Source organism: Tenrec ecaudatus, chromosome 9, assembly GCF_050624435.1.
Source record: "Tenrec ecaudatus isolate mTenEca1 chromosome 9, mTenEca1.hap1, whole genome shotgun sequence".
In the NCBI taxonomy this organism is placed as follows: domain Eukaryota; kingdom Metazoa; phylum Chordata; class Mammalia; order Afrosoricida; family Tenrecidae; genus Tenrec; species Tenrec ecaudatus.
This window is the reverse complement of record NC_134538.1, coordinates 25,108,313-25,125,947: the sequence shown is the minus strand read 5'-3', so window position 1 is coordinate 25,125,947 and position 17,635 is coordinate 25,108,313.

Sequence of the window (17,635 nt, the reverse complement as noted above, 5' to 3'; positions counted from 1 at the left end):
GCAAAGTTTGTCTCAACACAAAAGAGACAGCTCTGTGGTGACCCGTCTCCCACGGTAAAACATTTCCTAGCGAATAAGGAATCTTCCCATCGCAATGACACTATGAGAGAATTGCCACCGATGGATTTGCCGCTGTGCCTACACATCATCTTGAGGCCATACAGTAGTGAAGCACGGGATCCCAGGCGCTTCACCCTTTACCCTAGACCAGTGAAACACTGTCTCCAAACATGCCCACATGCCTGTATCTATGCCCGTTTAAAGTTAACGCTAAACCGAAAACTTTCTGTCCCACTATTTTGCAGCATTTTAAAGAAGTACACTGGGAAAGATTTTTCTGCAAGGAAGGAACTGCAGGCGGCGTGGCTGAAATGAGAATATCATGCTGCACGAGCTCTTTGCCCTCAGATGTAGAAGTGTCATCAGTGGGCATCATAGAGAAACGGGACTTTAATAAGTGATCATCAACCTCTGTGAATTCCCTTTGTTCTAGACGCCTGAAATAAAGAGTTGTCCTGAGTCACATAAACCTCCACCGAGTGGTCTTTATGTGGCACGGGAACATGCCGGTATAAGAGAATTCCGAAGAAGGCTGAACGTCCACAATTGAATGGTCATTGCCAGAAATGAAGTGGCAGCCGGGTCAGACTGGGAAACTTCAGCTTCCATTAGACAATGAAGATGTGAGAATCTGGTATGTCCACAATTCACGGTTTCCTTAGATCCATGAAATTCCGTGTTGAATTTCAGTCAGAAAATGAAAACTCCGGAGCCGCTGTTCAGCAGGCCCGGGTGTAGCTCCCAGAGGCACACTGGTGCTCCTCTAGAATTTGGATAAAAATCTATTTCACTGGAATAAAGAACCTTGATCAAGCCAGGTGGGTCTTGACCATCGAAATTGCTGCGTTTGCCCGGGATACTGACAAGAACCCACCTGTGCTAGTCCATGGCGTATTCAGCACAGGAATCTGCATCGATTGAGCCAAGACAAAGGAAAGCTCAGGGAGGCAGCACCCGTGTAGAAAAGCATTTGTACTTCAAAGATGAGGCCAATGAGGTGAAAGGACAAAGCCACGGCAAACAATTTTGATCATCGGCAGAATTTCACGGAGCAATATTGCTGGGAGAGAAAAGGCACCACCTGAGGTAGGCACGCTCAACAAAACTACCTAGGGCAGGAGCCGGTTTGGCCCCAGGCACTAGGCGTGTCAGGCCTCAGCATTGTAAGGAAAGTTCCCTGAAGTCCCTGAGTGGTTTTCTCCGCTGTCCTACGTCTACGTTCCTAAAATTTACTCTGCGGTTTCTGATGATCCTGGCTTATGAACGGCCACCATTCACCGTTCTCCTTACACTCGTGCGTCTCCATCGGCCTTAAAAGAAAGGGAGGACACGCAACTGCTGGCAGGTCAATTCAGCAAAGTTTGTCTCAACACAAAAGAGACAGCTCTGTGGTGACCCGTCTCCCACGGTAAAACATTTCCTAGCGAATAAGGAATCTTCCCATCGCAATGACACTATGAGAGAATTGCCACCGATGGATTTGCCGCTGTGCCTACACATCATCTTGAGGCCATACAGTAGTGAAGCACGGGATCCCAGGCGCTTCACCCTTTACCCTAGACCAGTGAAACACTGTCTCCAAACATGCCCACATGCCTGTATCTATGCCCGTTTAAAGTTAACGCTAAACCGAAATCTTTCTGTCCCACTATTTTGCAGCATTTTAAAGAAGTACACTGGGAAAGATTTTTCTGCAAGGAAGGAACTGCAGGCGGCGTGGCTGAAATGAGAATATCATGCTGCACGAGCTCTTTGCCCTCAGATGTAGAAGTGTCATCAGTGGGCATCATAGAGAAACGGGACTTTAATAAGTGATCATCAACCTCTGTGAATTCCCTTTGTTCTAGACGCCTGAAATAAAGAGTTGTCCTGAGTCACATAAACCTCCACCGAGTGGTCTTTATGTGGCACGGGAACATGCCGGTATAAGAGAATTCCGAAGAAGGCTGAACGTCCACAATTGAATGGTCATTGCCAGAAATGAAGTGGCAGCCGGGTCAGACTGGGAAACTTCAGCTTCCATTAGACAATGAAGATGTGAGAATCTGGTACGTCCACAATTCACGGTTTCCTTAGATCCATGAAATTCCGTGTTGAATTTCAGTCAGAAAATGAAAACTCCGGAGCCGCTGTTCAGCAGGCCCGGGTGTAGCTCCCAGAGGCACACTGGTGCTCCTCTAGAATTTGGATAAAAATCGTTTTCACTGGAATAAAGAACCTTGATCAAGCCAGGTGGGTCTTGACCATCGAAATTGCTGCGTTTGCCCGGGATACTGACAAGAACCCACCTGTGCTAGTCCATGGCGTATTCAGCACAGGAATCTGCATCGATTGAGCCAAGACAAAGGAAAGCTCAGGGAGGCAGCACCCGTGTAGAAAAGCATTTGTACTTCAAAGATGAGTTCAATGAGGTGAAAGGACAAAGCCACGGCAAACACTTTTGATCATGGGCAGAATTTCACGGAGCAATATTGCTGGGAGAGAAAAGGCACCACCTGAGGGAGGCACGCTCAACAAAACTACCTAGGGCAGGAGCCGGGTTGCCCCCAGGCACTAGGCGTGTCAGGCCTCAGCATTGTAAGGAGAGTTCCCTGAAGTCCCTGAGTGAAGTTTTCTCCGCTGTCCTACGTCTACGTTCCTAAAATTTACTCTACGGTTTCTGATGATCCTTGCTTATGAACGGCCACCATTCACCGTTCTCCTTACACTCGTGCGTCTCCATCGGCCTTAAAAGAAAGGGGGGATCGCAACTGCTGGCAGGTAAATTCAGCAATGTTTATCTCAACACAAAAGAGACAGCTCTGTGGTGACCCGTCTTCACGGTAAAACATTTCCTAGCGAATAAGGAATCTTCCCATCGCAATGACACTATGAGAGAATTGCCACCGATGGATTTGCCGCTGTGCCTACACATCATCTTGAGGCCATACAGTAGTGAAGCACGGGAACCCAGGCGCTTCACCCTTTACCCTAGACCAGTGATACACTGTCTCTAAACATGCCCACATGCCTGTATCTATGCCCGTTTAAAGTTAACGCTAAACCGAAATCTTCTTTCTGTCCCACTATTTTGCAGCATTTTAAAGAAGTACACTGGGAAAGATTTTTCTGCAAGGAAGGAACTGCAGGCGGCGTGGCTGAAATGAGAATATCATGCTGCACGAGCTCTTTGCCCTCAGATGTAGAAGTGTCATCAGTGGGCATCATAGAGAAACGGGACTTTAATAAGTGATCATCAACCTCTGTGAATTACCTTTGTTCTAGACGCCTGAAATAAAGAGTTGTCCTGAGTCACATAAACCTCCAACGAGTGGTCTTTATATGGCGCGGGAACATGCCGGTATAAGAGAATTCCGAAGAAGGCTGAACGTCCACAATTGAATGGTCATTGCCAGAAATGAAGTGGCAGCCGGATCAGACTGGGAAACTTCAGCTTCCATTAGACAATGAAGATGTGAGAATCTGGTACGTCCACAATTCACGGTTTCCTTAGATCCATGAAATTCCGTGTTGAATTTCAGTCAGAAAATGAAAACTCCGGAGCCGCTGTTCAGCAGGCCCGTGTGTAGCTCCCAGAGGCACACTGGTGCTCCTCTAGAATTTGGATAAAAATAGTTTTCACTGGAATAAAGAACCTTGATCAAGCCAGGTGGGTCTTGACCATCGAAATTGCTGCGTTTGCCCGGGATACTGACAAGAACCCACCTGTGCTAGTCCATGGCGTATTCAGCACAGGAATCTGCATCGATTGAGCCAAGACAAAGGAAAGCTCAGGGCGGCAGCACCCGTGTAGAAAAGCATTTGTACTTCAAAGATGAGGCCAATGAGGTGAAAGGACAAAGCCATGGCAAACACTTTTGATCATCAGCAGAATTTCACGGAGCAATATTGCTGGGAGAGAAAAGGCACCACCTGAGGGAGGCACGCTCAACAAAACTACCTAGGGCAGGAGCCGGGTTGCCCCCAGGCACTAGGCGTGTCAGGCCTCAGCATTGTAAGGAGAGTTCCCTGAAGTCCCTGAGGGAAGTTTTCTCCGCTGTCCTACGTCTACGTTCCTAAAATTTGCTCTGCGGTTTCTGATGATCCTGGCTTATGAACGGCCACCATTCACCGTTCTCCTTACACTCGTGCGTCTCCATTGGCCTTTAAAGAAAGGGAGGACACGCAACTGCTGGCAGGTAAATTCAGCAAAGTTTGTCTCAACACAAAAGAGACAGCTCTGTGGTGACCCGTCTTCACGGTAAAACATTTCCTAGCGAATAAGGAATCTTCCCATCGCAATGACAATATGAGAGAATTGCCACCGATGGATTTGCCGCTGTGCCTACACATCATCTTGAGGCCATACAGTAGTGAAGCACGGGAACCCAGGCGCTTCACCCTTTACCCTAGACCAGTGAAACACTGTCTCTAAACATGCCCACATGCCTGTATCTATGCCCGTTTAAAGTTAACGCTAAACCGAAATCTTCTTTCTGTCCCACTATTTTGCAGCATTTTAAAGAAGTACACTGGGAAAGATTTTTCTGCAAGGAAGGAACTGCAGGCGGCGTGGCGGCTGAAATGAGAATATCATGCTGCACGAGCTCTTTGCCCTCAGATGTAGAAGTGTCATCAGTGGACATCATAGAGAAACGGGACTTTAATAAGTGATCATCAACCTCTGTGAATTCCCTTTGTTCTAGACGCCTGAAATAAAGAGTTGTCCTGAGTCACATAAACCTCCACCGAGTGGACTTTATGTTTCGCGGGAACATGCCGGTATAAGAGAATTCCGAAGAAGGCTGAACGTCCACAATTGAATGGTCATTGCCAGAAATGAAGTGGCAGCCGGATCAGACTGGGAAACTTCAGCTTCCATTAGACAATGAAGATGTGAGAATCTGGTACATCCACAATTCACGGTTTCCTTAGATCCGTGAAATTCCGTGTTGAATTTCAGTCAGAAAATGAAAACTCCGGAGCCGCTGTTCAGCAGGCCCGGGTGTAGCTCCCAGAGGCACACTGGTGCTCCTCTAGAATTTGGATAAAAATCGTTTTCACTGGAATAAAGAACCTTGATCAAGCCAGGTGGGTCTTGACCATCGAAATTGCTGCGTTTGCCAGGGATACTGACAAGAACCCACCTGTGCTAGTCCATGGCGTATTCAGCACAGGAATCTGCATCGATTGAGCCAAGACAAAGGAAAGCTCAGGGAGGCAGCACCCGTGTAGAAAAGCATTTGTACTTCAAAGATGAGGCCAATGAGTTGAAAGGACAAAGCCACGGCAAACAATTTTGATCATCGGCAGAATTTCACGGAGCAATATTGCTGGGAGAGAAAAGGCACCACCTGAGGGAGGCACGCTCAACAAAACTACCTAGGGCAGGAGCTGTGTTGCCCCCAGGCACTAGGCGTGTCAGGCCTCAGCATTGTAAGGAGAGTTCCTTGAAGTCCCTGAGTGGTTTTCTCCGCTGTCCTACGTCTACGTTCCTAAAATTTACTCTGCGGTTTTTGATGATCCTGGCTTATGAACGGCCACCATTCACCGTTCTCCTTACACTCGTGCGTCTCCATCGGCCTTAAAAGAAAGGGAGGACACGCAACTGCTGGCAGGTAAATTCAGCAAAGTTTGTCTCAACACAAAAGAGACAGCTCTGTGGTGACCCGTCTTCCACGGTAAAACATTTCCTAGCGAATAAGGAATCTTCCCATCGCAATGACACTATGAGAGAATTGCCACCGATGGATTTGCCGCTGTGCCTACACATCATCTTGAGGCCATACAGTAGTAAAGCACGGGATCCCAGGCGCTTCACCCTTTACCCTAGACCAGTGAAACACTGTCTCCAAACATGCCCACATGCCTGTATCTATGCCCGTTTAAAGTTAACGCTAAACCGAAATCTTCTTTCTGTCCCACTATTTTGCAGCATTTTAAAGAAGTACACTGGGAAAGATTTTTCTGCAAGGAAGGAACTGCAGGCGGCGTGGCTGAAATGAGAATATCATGCTGCACGAGCTCTTTGCCCTCAGATGTAGAAGTGTCATCAGTGGGCATCATAGAGAAACGGGACTTTAATAAGTGATCATCAACCTCTGTGAATTCCCTTTGTTCTAGACGCCTGAAATAAAGAGTTGTCCTGAGTCACATAAACCTCCACCGAGTGGACTTTATGTGGCGCGGGAACATGCCGGTATAAGAGAATTCCGAAGAAGGCTGAACGTCCACAATTGAATGGTCATTGCCAGAAATGAAGTGGCAGCCGGATCAGACTGGGAAACTTCAGCTTCCATTAGACAATGAAGATGTGAGAATCTGGTACGTCCACAATTCACGGTTTCCTTAGATCCGTGAAATTCCGTGTTGAATTTCAGTCAGAAAATGAAAACTCCGAAGCCGCTGTTCAGCAGGCCCGGGTGTAGCTCCCAGAGGCACACTGGTGCTCCTCTAGAATTTGGATAAAAATAGTTTTCACTGGAATAAAGAACCTTGATCAAGCCAGGTGGGTCTTGACCATCGAAATTGCTGCGTTTGCCAAGGATACTGACAAGAACCCACCTGTGCTAGTCCATGGCGTATTCAGCACAGGAATCTGCATCGATTGAGCCAAGACAAAGGAAAGCTCAGGGAGGCAGCACCCGTGTAGAAAAGCATTTGTACTTCAAAGATGAGGCCAATGAGTTGAAAGGACAAAGCCACGGCAAACAATTTTGATCATCGGCAGAATTTCACAGAGCAATATTGCTGGGAGAGAAAAGGCACCACCTGAGGGAGGCACGCTCAACAAAACTACCTAGGGCAGGAGCCAGGTTGCCCCCAGGCACTAGGCGTGTCAGGCCTCAGCATTGTAAGGAGAGTTCCCTGAAGTCCCTGAGTGGTTTTCTCCGCTGTCCTACGTCTACGTTCCTAAAATTTACTCTGCGGTTTTTGATGATCCTGGCTTATGAACGGCCACCATTCACCGTTCTCCTTACACTCGTGCGTCTCCATCGGCCTTAAAAGAAAGGGAGGACACGCAACTGCTGGCAGGTAAATTCAGCAAAGTTTGTCTCAACACAAAAGAGACAGCTCTGTGGTGACCCGTCTTCCACGGTAAAACATTTCCAAGCGAATAAGGAATCTTCCCATCGCAATGACACTATGAGAGAATTGCCACCGATGGATTTGCCGCTGTGCCTACACATCATCTTGAGGCCATACAGTAGTGAAGCACGGGATCCCAGGCGCTTCACCCTTTACCCTAGACCAGTGAAACACTGTCTCCAAACATGCCCACATGCCTGTATCTATGCCCGTTTAAAGTTAACGCTAAACCGAAATCTTCTTTCTGTCCCACTATTTTGCAGCATTTTAAAGAAGTACACTGGGAAAGATTTTTCTGCAAGGAAGGAACTGCAGGCGGCGTGGCTGAAATGAGAATATCATGCTGCACGAGCTCTTTGCCCTCAGATGTAGAAGTGTCATCAGTGGGCATCATAGAGAAACGGGACTTTAATAAGTGATCATCAACCTCTGTGAATTCCCTTTGTTCCAGACGCCTGAAATAAAGAGTTGTCCTGAGTCACATAAACCTCCACCGAGTGGACTTTATGTGGCGCGGGAACATGCCGGTATAAGAGAATTCCGAAGAAGGCTGAACGTCCACAATTGAATGGTCATTGCCAGAAATGAAGTGGCAGCCGGATCAGACTGGGAAACTTCAGCTTCCTTTAGACAATGAAGATGTGAGAATCTGGTACGTCCACAATTCACGGTTTCCTTAGATCCATGAAATTCCGTGTTGAATTTCAGTCAGAAAATGAAAACTCCGGAGCCGCTGTTCAGCAGGCCCGGGTGTAGCTCCCAGAGGCACACTGGTGCTCCTCTAGAATTTGGATAAAAATCGTTTTCACTGGAATAAAGAACCTTGATCAAGCCAGGTGGGTCTTGACCATCGAAATTGCTGCGTTTGCCCGGGATACTGACAAGAACCCACCTGTGCTAGTCCATGGCGTATTCAGCACAGGAATCTGCATCGATTGAGCCAAGACAAAGGAAAGCTCAGGGAGGCAGCACCCGTGTAGAAAAGCATTTGTACTTCAAAGATGAGGCCAATGAGTTGAAAGGACAAAGCCACGGCAAACAATTTTGATCATCGGCAGAATTTCACGGAGCAATATTGCTGGGAGAGAACAGGCACCACCTGAGGGAGGCACGCTAAACAAAACTACCTAGGGCAGGAGCCAGGTTGCCCCCAGGCACTAGGCGTGTCAGGCCTCAGCATTGTAAGGAGAGTTCCCTGAAGTCCCTGAGTGGTTTTCTCCGCTGTCCTACGTCTACGTTCCTAAAATTTACTCTGCGGTTTTTGATGATCCTGGCTTATGAACGGCCACCATTCACCGTTCTCCTTACACTCGTGCGTCTCCATCGGCCTTAAAAGAAAGGGAGGACACGCAACTGCTGGCAGGTAAATTCAGCAAAGTTTGTCTCAACACAAAAGAGACAGCTCTGTGGTGACCCGTCTTCCACGGTAAAACATTTCCTAGCGAATAAGGAATCTTCCCATCGCAATGACACTATGAGAGAATTGCCACCGATGGATTTGCCGCTGTGCCTACACATCATCTTGAGGCCATACAGTAGTGAAGCACGGGATCCCAGGCGCTTCAACCTTTACCCTAGACCAGTGAAACCCTGTCTCCAAACATGCCCACATGCCTGTATCTATGCCCGTTTAAAGTTAACGCTAAACCGAAATCTTCTTTCTGTCCCACTATTTTGCAGCATTTTAAAGAAGTACACTTGGAAAGATTTTTCTGCAAGGAAGGAACTGCATGCGGCGTGCCTGAAATGAGAATATCATGCTGCACGATCTCTTTGCCCTCAGATGTAGAAGTGTCATCAGTGGGCATCATAGAGAAACGGGACTTTAATAAGTGATCATCAACCTCTGTGAATTCCCTTTGTTCTAGACGCCTGAAATAAAGAGTTGTCCTGAGTCACATAAACCTCCACCGAGTGGTCTTTATGTGGCGCGGGAACATGCCGGTATAAGAGAATTCCGAAGAAGGCTGAACGTCCACAATTGAATGGTCATTGCCAGAAATGAAGTGGCAGCCGGAACAGACTGGGAAACTTCAGCTTCCATTAGACAATGAAGATGTGAGAATCTGGTACGTCCACAATTCACGGTTTCCTTAGATCCATGAAATTCCGTGTTGAATTTCAGTCAGAAAATGAAAACTCCGGAGCCGCTGTTCAGCAGGCCCGGGTGTAGCTCCCAGAGGCACACTGGTGCTCCTCTAGAATTTGGATAAAAATCGTTTTCACTGGAATGAAGAACCTTGATCAAGCCAGGTGGGTCTTGACCATCGAAATTGCTGCGTTTGCCCGGGATACTGACAAGAACCCACCTGTGCTAGTCCATGGCGTATTCAGCACAGAAATCTGCATCGATTGAGCCAAGACAAAGGAAAGCTCAGGGAGGCAGCACCCGTGTAGAAAAGCATTTGTACTTCAAAGATGAGGCCAATGAGGTGAAAGGACAAAGCCACGGCAAACAGTTTTGATCATCGGCAGAATTTCACGGAGCAATATTGCTGGGAGAGAAAAGGCACCACCTGAGGGAGGCACGCTCAACAAAACTACCTAGGGCAGGAGCCGGGTTGCCCCCAGGCACTAGGCGTGTCAGGCCTCAGCATTGTAAGGAGAGTTCCCTGAAGTCCCTGAGTGAAGTTTTCTCAGCTGTCCTACGTCTACGTTCCTAAAATTTACTCTGCGGTTTCTGATGATCCTGGCTTATGAACGGCCACCATTCACCGTTCTCCTTACACTCGTGCGTCTCCATCGGCCTTAAAAGAAAGGGAGGACACGCAACTGCTGGCAGGTAAATTCAGCAAAGTTTGTCTCAACACAAAAGAGACAGCTCTGTGGTGACCCGTCTTCCACGGTAAAACATTTCCTAGCGAATAAGGAATCTTCCCATCGCATTGACAATATGAGAGAATTGCCACCGATGGATTTGCCGCTGTGCCTACACATCATCTTGAGGCCATACAGTAGTGAAGCACGGGAACCCAGGCGCTTCACCCTTTACCCTAGACCAGTGAAACACAGTCTCCAAACATGCCCACATGCCTGTATCTATGCCCGTTTAAAGTTAACGCTAAACCGAAATCTTCTTTCTGTCCCACTATTTTGCAGCATTTTAAAGAAGTACACTGGGAAAGATTTTTCTGCAAGGAAGGAACTGCAGGCGGTGTGGCTGAAATGAGAATATCATGCTGCACGAGCTCTTTGCCCTCAGATGTAGAAGTGTCATCAGTGCGCATCATAGAGAAACGGGACTTTAATAAGTGATCATCAACCTCTGTGAATTCCCTTTGTTCTAGACGCCTGAAATAAAGAGTTGTCCTGAGTCACATAAACTTCCACCGAGTGGTCTTTATGTGGCGCGGGAACATGCCGGTATAAGAGAATTCCCAAGAAGGCTGAACGTCCACAATTGAATGGTCATTGCCAGAAATGATGTGGCAGCCGGATCAGACTGGGAAACTTCAGCTTCCATTAGACAATGAAGATGTGAGAATCTGGTACGTCCACAATTCATGGTTTCCTTAGATCCATGAAATTCCGTGTTGAATTTCAGTCAGAAAATGAAAACTCCGGAGCCGCTGTTCAGCAGGCCCGGGTGTAGCTCCCAGAGGCACACTGGTGCTCCTCTAGAATTTGGATAAAAATCGTTTTCACTGGAATAAAGAACCTTGATCAAGCCAGGTGGGTCTTGACCATCGAAATTGCTGCGTTTGCCCGGGATACTGACAAGAACCCACCTGTGCTAGTCCATGGCATATTCAGCACAGGAATCTGCATCGATTGAGCCAAGACAAAGGAAAGCTCAGGGAGGCAGCACCCGTGTAGAAAAGCATTTGTACTTCAAAGATGAGGCCAATGAGGTGAAAGGACAAAGCCACGGCAAACAGTTTTGATCGTCGGCAGAATTTCACGGAGCAATATTGCTGGGAGAGAAAAGGCACCACCTGAGGGAGGCACGCTCAACAAAACTACCTAGGGCAGGAGCCAGGTTGCCCCCAGGCACTAGGCGTGTCAGGCCTCAGCATTGTAAGGAGAGTTCCCTGAAATCCCTAAGTGAAGTTATCTCCGCTGTCCTACGTCTACGTTCCTAAAATTTACTCTGCGGTTTCTGATGATCCTGGCTTATGAACGGCCACCATTCACCGTTCTCCTTACACTCGTGCGTCTCCATCGGCCTTAAAAGAAAGGGAGGACACGCAACTGCTGGCAGGTAAATTCAGCAATGTTTGTCTCAACACAAAAGAGACAGCTCTGTGGTGACCCGTCTTCACGGTAAAACATTTCCTAGCGAATAAGGAATCTTCCCATCGCAATTACACTATGAGAGAATTGCCACCGATGGATTTGCCGCTGTGCCTACACATCATCTTGAGGCCATACAGTAGTGAAGCACGGGAACCCAGGCGCTTCACCCTTTACCCTAGACCAGTGAAACACAGTCTCCAAACATGCCCACATGCCTGTATCTATGCCCGTTTAAAGTTAACGCTAAACCGAAATCTTCTTTCTGTCCCACTATTTTGCAGCATTTTAAAGAAGTACACTGGGAAAGATTTTTCTGCAAGGAAGGAACTGCAGGCGGCTTGGCGGCTGAAATGAGAATATCATGCTGCACGAGCTCTTTGCCCTCAGATGTAGAAGTGTCATCAGTGGGCATCATAGAGAAACGGGACTTTAATAAGTGATCATCAACCTCTGTGAATTCCCTTTGTTCTAGACGCCTGAAATAAAGAGTTGTCCTGAGTCACATAAACCTCCACCGAGTGGTCTTTATGTGGCGCGGGAACATGCCGGTATAAGAGAATTCCGAAGAAGGCTGAACGTCCACAATTGAATGGTCATTGCCAGAAATGAAGTGGCAGCCGGATCAGACTGGGAAACTTCAGCTTCCATTAGACAATGAAGATGTGAGAATCTGGTACGTCCACAATTCACGGTTTCCTTAGATCCATGAAATTCCGTGTTGAATTTCAGTCAGAAAATGAAAACTCCGGAGCCGCTGTTCAGCAGGCCCGGGTGTAGCTCCCAGAGGCACACTGCTGCTCCTCTAGAATTTGGATAAAAATCGTTTTCACTGGAATAAAGAACCTTGATCAAGCCAGGTGGGTCTTGACCATCGAAATTGCTGCGTTTGCCCGGGATACTGACAAGAACCCACCTGTGCTAGTCCATGGCGTATTCAGCACAGGAATCTGCATCGATTGAGCCAAGACAAAGGAAAGCTCAGGGAGGCAGCACCCGTGTAGAAAAGCATTTGTACTTCAAAGATGAGGCCAATGAGGTGAAAGGACAAAGCCACTGCAAACAATTTTGATCATCGGCAGAATTTCACGGAGCAATATTGCTGGGAGAGAAAAGACGCCACCTGAGGTAGGCACGCTCAACAAAACTACCTAGGGCAGGAGCCAGGTTGCCCCCAGGCACTAGGCGTGTCAGGCCTCAGCATTGTAAGGAGAGTTCACTGAAGTCCCTGAGTGAAGTTTTCTCCGCTGTCCTACGTCTACGTTCCTAAAATTTACTCTGCGGTTTCTGATGATCCTGGCTTATGAACGGCCACCATTCACCGTTCTCCTTACACTCGTGCGTCTCCATCGGCCTTAAAAGAAAGGGAGGACACGCAACTGCTGGCAGGTAAATTCAGCAAAGTTTGTCTCAACACAAAAGAGACAGCTCTGTGGTGACCCGTCTTCCACGGTAAAACATTTCCTAGCGAATAAGGAATCTTCCCATCGCAATGACACTATGAGAGAATTGCCACCGATGGATTTGCCGCTGTGCCTACACATCATCTTGAGGCCATACAGTAGTGAAGCACGGGAACCCAGGCGCTTCACCCTTTACCCTAGACCAGTGAAACACTGTCTCTAAACATGCCCACATGCCTGTATCTATGCCCGTTTAAAGTTAACGCTAAACCGAAATCTTCTTTCTGTCCCACTATTTTGCAGCATTTTAAAGAAGTACACTGGGAAAGATTTTTCTGCAAGGAAGGAACTGCAGGCGGCGTGGCTGAAATGAGAATATCATGCTGCACGAGCTCTTTGCCCTCAGATGTAGAAGTGTCATCAGTGGGCATCATAGAGAAACGGGACTTTAATAAGTGATCATCAACCTCTGTGAATTCCCTTTGTTCTAGACGCCTGAAATAAAGAGTTGTCCTGAGTCACATAAACCTCCAACGAGTGGTCTTTATGTGGCGCGGGAACATGCCGGTATAAGAGAATTCCGAAGAAGGCTGAACGTCCACAATTGAATGGTCATTGCCAGAAATGAAGTGGCAGCCGGATCAGACTGGGAAACTTCAGCTTCCATTAGACAATGAAGATGTGAGAATCTGGTACGTCCACAATTCACGGTTTCCTTAGATCCATGAAATTCCGTGTTGAATTTCAGTCAGAAAATGAAAACTCCGGAGCCGCTGTTCAGCAGGCCCGGGTGTAGCTCCCAGAGGCACACTGGTGCTGCTCTAGAATTTGGATAAATATCGTTTTCACTGGAATAAAGAACCTTGATCAAGCCAGGTGGGTCTTGACCATCGAAATTGCTGCGTTTGCCCGGGATACTGACAAGAACCTACCTGTGCTAGTCCATGGCGTATTCAGCACAGGAATCTGCATCGATTGAGCCAAGACAAAGGAAAGCTCAGGGAGGCAGCACCCGTGTAGAAAAGCATTTGTACTTCAAAGATGAGGCCAATGAGGTGAAAAGACAAAGCCACGGCAAACACTTTTGATCATCGGCAGAATTTCACGGAGCAATATTGCTGGGAGAGAAAAGGCACCACCTGAGGGAGGCACGCTCAACAAAACTACCTAGGGCAGGAGCCGGGTTGCCCCCAGGCACTAGGCGTGTCAGGCCTCAGCATTGTAAGGAGAGTTCCCTGAAGTCCCTGAGTGGTTTTCTCCGCTGTCCTACGTCTACGTTCCTAAAATTTACTCTGGGGTTTCTGATGATCCTGGCTTATGAACGGCCACCATTCACCGTTCTCCTTACACTCGTGCGTCTCCATCGGCCTTAAAAGAAAGGGAGGACACGCAACTGCTGGCAGGTAAATTCAGCAAAGTTTGTCTCAACACAAAAGAGACAGCTCTGTGGTGACCCGTCTTCACGGTAAAACATTTCCTAGCGAATAAGGAATCTTCCCATCGCAATGACACTATGAGAGAATTGCCACCGATGGATTTGCCGCTGTGCCTACACATCATCTTGAGGCCATACAGTAGTGAAGCACGGGAACCCAGGCGCTTCACCCTTTACCCTAGACCAGTGAAACACAGTCTCCAAACATGCCCACATGCCTGTATCTATGCCCGTTTAAAGTTAACGCTAAACCGAAATCTTCTTTCTGTCCCACTATTTTGCAGCATTTTAAAGAAGTACACTGGGAAAGATTTTTCTGCAAGGAAGGAACTGCAGGCGGCTTGGCGGCTGAAATGAGAATATCATGCTGCACGAGCTCTTTGCCCTCAGATGTAGAAGTGTCATCAGTGGGCATCATAGAGAAACGGGACTTTAATAAGTGATCATCAACCTCTGTGAATTCCCTTTGTTCTAGACGCCTGAAATAAAGAGTTGTCCTGAGTCACATAAACCTCCAACGAGTGGTCTTTATGTGGCGCGGGAACATGCCGGTATAAGAGAATTCCGAAGAAGGCTGAACGTCCACAATTGAATGGTCATTGCCAGAAATGAAGTGGCAGCCGGATCAGACTGGGAAACTTCAGCTTCCATTAGACAATGAAGATGTGAGAATCTGGTACGTCCACAATTCACGGTTTCCTTAGATCCATGAAATTCCGTGTTGAATTTCAGTCAGAAAATGAAAACTCCGGAGCCGCTGTTCAGCAGGCCCGGGTGTAGCTCCCAGAGGCGCACTGGTGCACCTCTAGAATTTGGATAAAAATCGTTTTCACTGGAATAAAGAACCTTGATCAAGCCAGGTGGGTCTTGACCATCGAAATTGCTGCGTTTGCCCGGGATACTGACAAGAACCCACCTGTGCTAGTCCATGGCGTATTCAGCACAGGAACCTGCATCGATTGAGCCAAGACAAAGGAAAGCTCAGGGAGGCAGCACCCGTGTAGAAAAGCATTTGTACTTCAAAGATGAGGCCAATGAGGTGAAAGGACAAAGCCACTGCAAACAATTTTGATCATCGGCAGAATTTCACGGAGCAATATTGCTGGGAGAGAAAAGACGCCACCTGAGGGAGGCACGCTCAACAAAACTACCTAGGGCAGGAGCCAGGTTGCCCCCAGGCACTAGGCGTGTCAGGCCTCAGCATTGTAAGGAGAGTTCACTGAAGTCCCTGAGTGAAGTTTTCTCCGCTGTCCTACGTCTACGTTCCTAAAATTTACTCTGCGGTTTCTGATGATCCTGGCTTATGAACGGCCACCATTCACCGTTCTCCTTACACTCGTGCGTCTCCATCGGCCTTAAAAGAAAGGGAGGACACGCAACTGCTGGCAGGTAAATTCAGCAAAGTTTGTCTCAACACAAAAGAGACAGCTCTGTGGTGACCCGTCTTCCACGGTAAAACATTTCCTAGCGAATAAGGAATCTTCCCATCGCAATGAGACTATGAGAGAATTGCCACCGATGGATTTGCCGCTGTGCCTACACATCATCTTGAGGCCATACAGTAGTGAAGCACGGGAACCCAGGCGCTTCACCCTTTACCCTAGACCAGTGAAACACTGTCTCTAAACATGCCCACATGCCTGTATCTATGCCCGTTTAAAGTTAACGCTAAACCGAAATCTTCTTTCTGTCCCACTATTTTGCAGCATTTTAAAGAAGTACACTGGGAAAGATTTTTCTGCAAGGAAGGAACTGCAGGCGGCATGGCTGAAATGAGAATATCATGCTGCACGAGCTCTTTGCCCTCAGATGTAGAAGTGTCATCAGTGGGCATCATAGAGAAACGGGACTTTAATAAGTGATCATCAACCTCTGTGAATTCCCTTTGTTCTAGACGCCTGAAATAAAGAGTTGTCCTGAGTCACATAAACCTCCAACGAGTGGTCTTTATGTGGCGCGGGAACATGCCGGTATAAGAGAATTCCGAAGAAGGCTGAACGTCCACAATTGAATGGTCATTGCCAGAAATGAAGTGGCAGCCGGATCAGACTGGGAAACTTCAGCTTCCATTAGACAATGAAGATGTGAGAATCTGGTACGTCCACAATTCACGGTTTCCTTAGATCCATGAAATTCCGTGTTGAATTTCAGTCAGAAAATGAAAACTCCGGAGCCGCTGTTCAGCAGGCCCGGGTGTAGCTCCCAGAGGCACACTGGTGCTCCTCTAGAATTTGGATAAAAATCGTTTTCACTGGAATAAAGAACCTTGATCAAGCCAGGTGGGTCTTGACCATCGAAATTGCTGCGTTTGCCCGGGATACTGACAAGAACCCACCTGTGCTAGTCCATGGCGTATTCAGCACAGGAATCTGCATCGATTGAGCCAAGACAAAGGAAAGCTCAGGGAGGCAGCACCCGTGTAGAAAAGCATTTGTACTTCAAAGATGAGGCCAATGAGGTGAAAAGACAAAGCCACGGCAAACACTTTTGATCATCGGCAGAATTTCACGGAGCAATATTGCTGGGAGAGAAAAGGCACCACCTGAGGGAGGCACGCTCAACAAAACTACCTAGGGCAGGAGCCGGGTTGCCCCCAGGCACTAGGCGTGTCAGGCCTCAGCATTGTAAGGAGAGTTCCCTGAAGTCCCTGAGTGGTTTTCTCCGCTGTCCTACGTCTACGTTCCTAAAATTTACTCTGCGGTTTCTGATGATCCTGGCTTATGAACGGCCACCATTCACCGTTCTCCTTACACTCGTGCGTCTCCATCGGCCTTAAAAGAAAGGGAGGACACGCAACTGCTGGCAGGTAAATTCAGCAAAGTTTGTCTCAACACAAAAGAGACACCTCTGTGGTGACCCGTCTTCACGGTAAAACATTTCCTAGCGAATAATGAATCTTCCCATCGCAATGACACTATGAGAGAATTGCCACCGATGGATTTGCCGCTGTGCCTACACATCATCTTGAGGCCATACAGTAGTGAAGCACGGGAACCCAGGCGCTTCACCCTTTACCCTAGACCAGTGAAACACTGTCTCTAAACATGCCCACATGCCTGTATCTATGCCCGTTTAAAGTTAACGCTAAACCGAAATCTTCTTTCTGTCCCACTATTTTGCAGCATTTTAAAGAAGTACACTGGGAAAGATTTTTCTGCAAGGAAGGAACTGCAGGCGGCGTGGCTGAAATGAGAATATCATGCTGCACGATCTCTATGCCCTCAGATGTAGAAGTGTCATCAGTGGGCATCATAGAGAAACGGGACTTTAATAAGTGATCATCAACCTCTGTGAATTCCCTTTGTTCTAGACGCCTGAAATAAAGAGTTGTCCTGAGTCACATAAACCTCCACCGAGTGGTCTTTATGTGGCGCGGGAACATGCCGGTATAAGAGAATTCCGAAGAAGGCTGAACGTCCACAATTGAATGGTCATT